Raw genomic sequence first — 7660 nt, 5'->3', positions numbered from 1 at the left:
CACACATTGACTCCCAGTAACACAAACAAACACACTGACACCAAGTAACAAAGACATACACTGATACCCAGTAACACAGGCACACACGGACATCAAGTAACAAAGATACACACTTACACCAAGTAACACAGACGCACACTGACACCCAGTAACACAAACAAAGACACAGACTTACACCAAGTAACACAGACACACACTGACACCCAGTAACACAGACACACACTTCCACCCATTAACACAGACACACACGGACACCAAGTAACAAAGACACACACTTACACCAAGTAACACAGACGCACACTGATACCCAGTAACACAAACAAAGAAACTGACACCAAGTAACACAGACATACACTGACACCAAGTAACAAAGACATACACTGATACCCAGTAACACAGGCACACACGGACACCAAGTAACAAAGACACACACTTCCACCAAGTAACACAGACACACATTGACTCCCAGTCACACAAACAAACACACTGACACCAAGTAACACAGACATACACTGACACCAAGTAACAAAGACATACACTGATACCCAGTAACACAGGCACACACGGACACCAAGTTACAAAGTCACACACTTACACCAAGTAACACAGACGCACACGGACACCCAGTAACACAAACAAAGACACAGACTTACACCAAGTAACACAGACACACACTGACACGCAGTAACACAGACACACACTTCCACCCATTAACACAGACACACACGGACACCAAGTAACAAAGACACACACTTACACCAAGTAACACAGACGCACACTGATACCCAGTAACACAAACAAAGAAACTGACACCAAGTAACACAGACATACACTGACACCAAGTTACAAAGACATACACTGATACCCAGTAACACAGACACACACTTACACCAAGTAACAAAGACATACACTTACACCAAGCAACACAGACATACAATGACACCAAGTAACAAAGACATACACTGATACCCAGTAACACAGGCACACACGGACACCAAGTTACAAAGTCACACACTTACACCAAGTAACACAGACGCACACTGACACCCAGTAACACAAACAAAGACACAGACTTACACCAAGTAACACAGACACACACTGACACCCAGTAACACAGACGCACACTTCCACCCATTAACACAGACACACACGGACACCAAGTAACAAAGACACACACTTACACCAAGTAACACAGACGCACACTGGTACCCAGTAACACAAACAAAGAAACTGACACCAAGTAACACAGACATACACTGACACCAAGTTACAAAGACATACACTGATACCCAGTAACACAGGCACACGTTGGGTGGGAGGCACATTGGCGCAGTGGTTAGCACCGCAGCCTCACAGTTCCAGGGACCCGGGTTCGATTCTGGGTACTGCCTGTGCGGAGTTTGCAAGTTCTCCCTGTGTCTGCGTGGGTTTCCTCCGGGTGCTCCTGTTTCCTCCCACATGCCAAAGACTTGCAGGTTGATAGGTTAATTGGCTATCATAGATTGCCCCTAGTAGAGGCAGGTGGTAGGGAAATATATAGGGACAGGTGGGGATGTGATAGGAATACGGGATTAGTGTAGCATTATTAAAAATTGGTGGTTGATGGTCGGCACAGACTCGGTGGGCCGAAAGGCCTGTTAAAGTGCTGTATCTCTAAACTAAACTAAATACTGACACCTATTGTCACAGATAAACACTGACACACACTGAAACGCAGTAACACAGAGAAACACTAATAAACAGTAACAAAGACATACACTGACACCAAGTCACAAACACATACACTGACACCAAGTAACAAAGACATCCACTGATACACAGACACAAACTTACACCAAGTACCACAGACAGACACTGACACCAAGTAACAAAGACATACACTGATACCCAGTAACGCAGACACACGCTTACACCCAGTAACAAGACACACACTGACACCAAGTAACAAAGACAAACACTGACACCATGTAACAAAGACATACACTTACACCAAGTAACAAAGACACACACTGATACCCAGTAACGCAGACACACACTTACACCCAGTAAAAAAGACATACACTGACACCAAGTCACAAAGACATACACTGATACCATGTCACAAAGACATACACTGATGCCCAGTAACACAGACACACACTGACACCAAGTCACAAAGACATACACTTACACCAAATATTTTGACATACACAGACACCAAGTAACAAAGACATACACTGATACCCAGTAACACAGACACACACTTACATCAAGTAACAGACACACACTGACACCAAGTAACAAAGAAATGCACTGATACCCAGTAACACAGACACACACTTACACCAAGTAAACAAGACAGACAATGATAACCAGTAACACAGACACACACTTACACCAAGTAAAAAGACAGACACTGATACCCAGTAACACAGACACACTCTGACACCAAGTAACAAAGACATACACTGACACCCAGTAACAAAGACATACACTGACACCCAGTAACACAGACACACACTTACACCCAGTAAAAAAGTCATACACTGACACCAAGTCACAAAGACATACACTGATAGCAAGTCACAAAGACATACACTGATGCCCAGTAACACAGACACACACTGACACCAAGTCACAAAGACATACACTGACACCAAGTAACAAAGACATACACTTACACCAAGTAACAAACACACACACTCACACCAAGTCACAAAGACATACACTGACACCAAGTAACAAAGACAAACACTTACACCAGGTAACAAAGACATACACTTACACCAGGTAACACAGACACACACTGACACCCAGTAAAACAGAGAAACACCGATACACAGTAACAAAGACAGACACTGACACCAAGTAACACATGTACACACTGACACCCAGTAAAAAAGACATACACTGACACCAAGTCACGAAGACATACACTGATACCAAGTCACAAAGACATCCACTGATGCCCAGTAACACAGACAAACACAGACACCAAGTAACTAAGACATGCACTGACACCAAGTAACAAAGACATACACTTACACCAAGTAACAAAGACATACACTTACACCAGGTAACACAGACATACACTGACACCAAGTAACAAAGACAGACAATTAAACAAGTAACAAAGACATACACTTACACCAAATATTTTGACATACACTGACACCAAGTAACAAAGACATACACTGATACCCAGTAACACAGACACACACTTACACCAAGTAAACAAGACAGACACTGATAACCAGTAACACAGACACACACTTACACCAAGTAAAAAGACAGACACTGATACCCAGTAACACAGACACACACTTACACCAAGTAACAAAGACATACACTGACCCCCAGTAACACAGACACACACTGACACCAAGGAACAAAGACACACACTTACACCAAGTAACACAGACACACACTGACACCCAGTAACACAAACAAACACACTGACACCAAGTAACATAGACATACACTGACACCAAGTCACAAAGACATACACTGATACCAAGTCACAAATACATGCACTGACGCCCAGTAACACAGACACACACTGACACCAAGTCACAAAGACATACACTGACACCAAGTAACAAAGATATACACTTTCACCAAGTAACAAAGACAGACACTTACACCAAGTGCACAGACACACACTGAAACCCAGTAACACAAACAAACACACTGAGACCAAGTAACACAGACATACACTGACACCAAGTAACAAAGACATGCACTGATACCCAGTAACACAGACACACACTTACACCAAGTAAAAAGACAGACACTGATACCCAGTAACACAGACACACACTTACACCAAGTAACAAAGACATACACTGACACCCAGTAACAAAGACATACACTGACACCCAGTAACACAGACACACACGGACACCAAGTAACAAAGACACACACTTACACCAAGTAACACAGATACACACTGACACCCAGTAACACAAACAAACACACTGACACCAAGTAACATAGACATACACTGACACTAAGTCACAAAGACATACACTGATACCAAGTCACAAATACATGCACTGACGCCCAGTAACACAGACACACACTGACACCAGGTCACAAAGACATACACTGACACCAAGTAACAAAATATACACTTACACCAAGTAACAAAGACACACACTTACACCAAGTAACACAGACATACACTGACACCAAGTAACAAAGACAGACAATTACACCAAGTAACAAAGAAATACACTTACACCACGTATTTTGACATACACTGACACCAAGTAACAAAGACATACATTGCTACCCAGTAACACAGACACACACGTACACCAAGTAACACAGACACACACTTACACCAAGTAAAAAAGACAGACACTGATACCCAGTAACACAGACACACACTTACACCAAGTAACAAAGACATATACAGACACCCAGTAACAAAGACATACACTGACACCCAGTAACACAGACACCCACGGACACCAAGTAACAAAGACACACACTTCCACCAAGTAACACAGACACACATTGACTCCCAGTAACACAAACAAACACACTGACACCAAGTAACAAAGACATACACTGATACCCAGTAACACAGGCACACACGGACACCAAGTAACAAAGACACACACTTACACCAAGTAACACAGACGCACACTGACACCCAGTAACACAAACAAAGACACAGACTTACACCAAGTAACACAGACACACACTGACACCCAGTAACACAGACACACACTTCCACCCATTAACACAGACACACACGGACACCAAGTAACAAAGACACACACTTACACCAAGTAACACAGACGCACACTGATACCCAGTAACACAAACAAAGAAACTGACACCAAGTAACACAGACATACACTGACACCAAGTAACAAAGACATACACTGATACCCAGTAACACAGGCACACACGGACACCAAGTAACAAAGACACACACTTCCACCAAGTAACACAGACACACATTGACTCCCAGTAACACAAACAAACACACTGACACCAAGTAACACAGACATACACTGACACCAAGTAACAAAGACATACACTGATACCCAGTAACACAGGCACACACGGACACCAAGTTACAAAGTCACACACTTACACCAAGTAACACAGACGCACACTGACACCCAGTAACACAAACAAAGACACAGACTTACACCAAGTAACACAGACACACACTGACACCCAGTAACACAGACACACACTTCCACCCATTAACACAGACACACACGGACACCAAGTAACAAAGACACACACTTACACCAAGTAACACAGTCGCACACTGATACCCAGTAACACAAACAAAGAAACTGACACCAAGTAACACAGACATACACTGACACCAAGTTACAAAGACATACACTGATACCCAGTAACACAGACACACACTTACACCAAGTAACAAAGACATACACTTACACCAAGCAACACAGACATACAATGACACCAAGTAACAAAGACATACACTGATACCCAGTAACGCAGGCACACACGGACACCAAGTTACAAAGTCACACACTTACACCAAGTAACACAGACGCACACTGACACCCAGTAACACAAACAAAGACACAGACTTACACCAAGTAACACAGACACACACTGACACCCAGTAACACAGACACACACTTCCACCCATTAACACAGACACACACGGACACCAAGTAACAAAGACACACACTTACACCAAGTAACACAGACGCACACTGATACCCAGTAACACAAACAAAGAAACTGACACCAAGTAACACAGACATACACTGACACCAAGTTACAAAGACATACACTGATACCCAGTAACACAGGCACACGTTGGGTGGGAGGCACATTGGCGCAGTGGTTAGCACCGCAGCCTCACAGTTCCAGGGACCCGGGTTCGATTCTGGGTACTGCCTGTGCGGAGTTTGCAAGTTCTCCCTGTGTCTGCGTGGGTTTCCTCCGGGTGCTCCTGTTTCCTCCCACATGCCAAAGACTTGCAGGTTGATAGGTTAATTGGCTATCATAAATTGCCCCTAGTATAGGCAGGTGGTAGGGAAATATATAGGGACAGGTGGGGATGTGATAGGAATACGGGATTAGTGTAGCATTATTAAAAATTGGTGGTTGATGGTCGGCACAGACTCGGTGGGCCGAAAGGCCTGTTAAAGTGCTGTATCTCTAAACTAAACTAAATACTGACACCTATTGTCACAGATAAACACTGACACACAGTGACACAAACACACACTGACACGCAGTAACACAGAGAAACACTAATAAACAGTAACAAAGACATACACTGACACCAAGTCACAAACACATACACTGACACCAAGTAACAAAGACATCCACTGATACACAGACACACACTTACACCAAGTACCACAGACAGACACTGACACCAAGTAACAAAGACATACACTGATACCCAGTAACTCAGACACACGCTTACACCCAGTAACAAGACACACACTGACACCAAGTAACAAAGACAAACACTGACACCATGTAACAAAGACATACACTTACACCAAGTAACAAAGACACACACTGATACCCAGTAACGCAGACACACACTTACACCCAGTAAAAAAGACATACACTGACACCAAGTCACAAAGACATACACTGATACCATGTCACAAAGACATACACTGATGCCCAGTAACACAGACACACACTGACACCAAGTCACAAAGACATACACTGACACCAAGTAACAAAGACATACACTTACACCAAGTAACAAAGACACACACTCACACCAAGTCACAAAGACATACACTGACACCAAGTAACAAAGACATACGCTTACACCAAGTAACAAAGACATACACTTACACCAGGTAACACAGACACACACTGACACCCAGTAACACAGAGAAACACCGATACACAGTAACAAAGACAGACACTGACACCAAGTAACACATGTACACACTGACACCCAGTAAAAAAGACATACACTGACACCATTTCACGAAGACATACACTGATACCAAGTCACAAAGACATCCACTGATGCCCAGTAACACAGACACACACAGACACCAAGTAACTAAGACATGCACTGACACCAAGTAACAAAGACATACACTTACACCAAGTAACAAAGACATACACTTACACCAGGTAACACAGACATACACTGACACCAAGTAGCAAAGACAGACAATTAAAACAAGTAACAAAGACATACACTTACACCAAATATTTTGACATACACTGAAACCAAGTAACAAAGACATGCACTGATACCCAGTAACACAGACACACACTTACACCAAGTAACAGACACACACTGACACCAAGTAACAAAGACATGCACTGATACCCAGTAACACAGACACACACTTACACCAAGTAAACAAGACAGACACTGATAACCAGTAACACAGACACACACTTACACCAAGTAAAAAGACAGACACTGATACCCAGTAACACAGACACACACTTACACCAAGTAACAAAGACATACACTGACCCCCAGTAACACAGACACACACACTGACACCAAGTAACATAGACATACACTGACACCAAGTCACAAAGACATACACTGATACCAAGTCACAAATACATGCACTGACGCCCAGTAACACAGACACACACTGACACCAAGTCACAAAGACATACACTGACACCAAGTAACAAAGATATACACTTTCACCAAGTAACAAAGACAGAC

The sequence above is a fragment of the Heterodontus francisci genome, unplaced genomic scaffold (genome assembly GCF_036365525.1).
Source record: "Heterodontus francisci isolate sHetFra1 unplaced genomic scaffold, sHetFra1.hap1 HAP1_SCAFFOLD_63, whole genome shotgun sequence".
NCBI classification, from domain to species: domain Eukaryota; kingdom Metazoa; phylum Chordata; class Chondrichthyes; order Heterodontiformes; family Heterodontidae; genus Heterodontus; species Heterodontus francisci.
The sequence above is the reverse complement of the archived record's forward strand: the minus strand, read 5'-3'. Positions refer to the sequence as shown.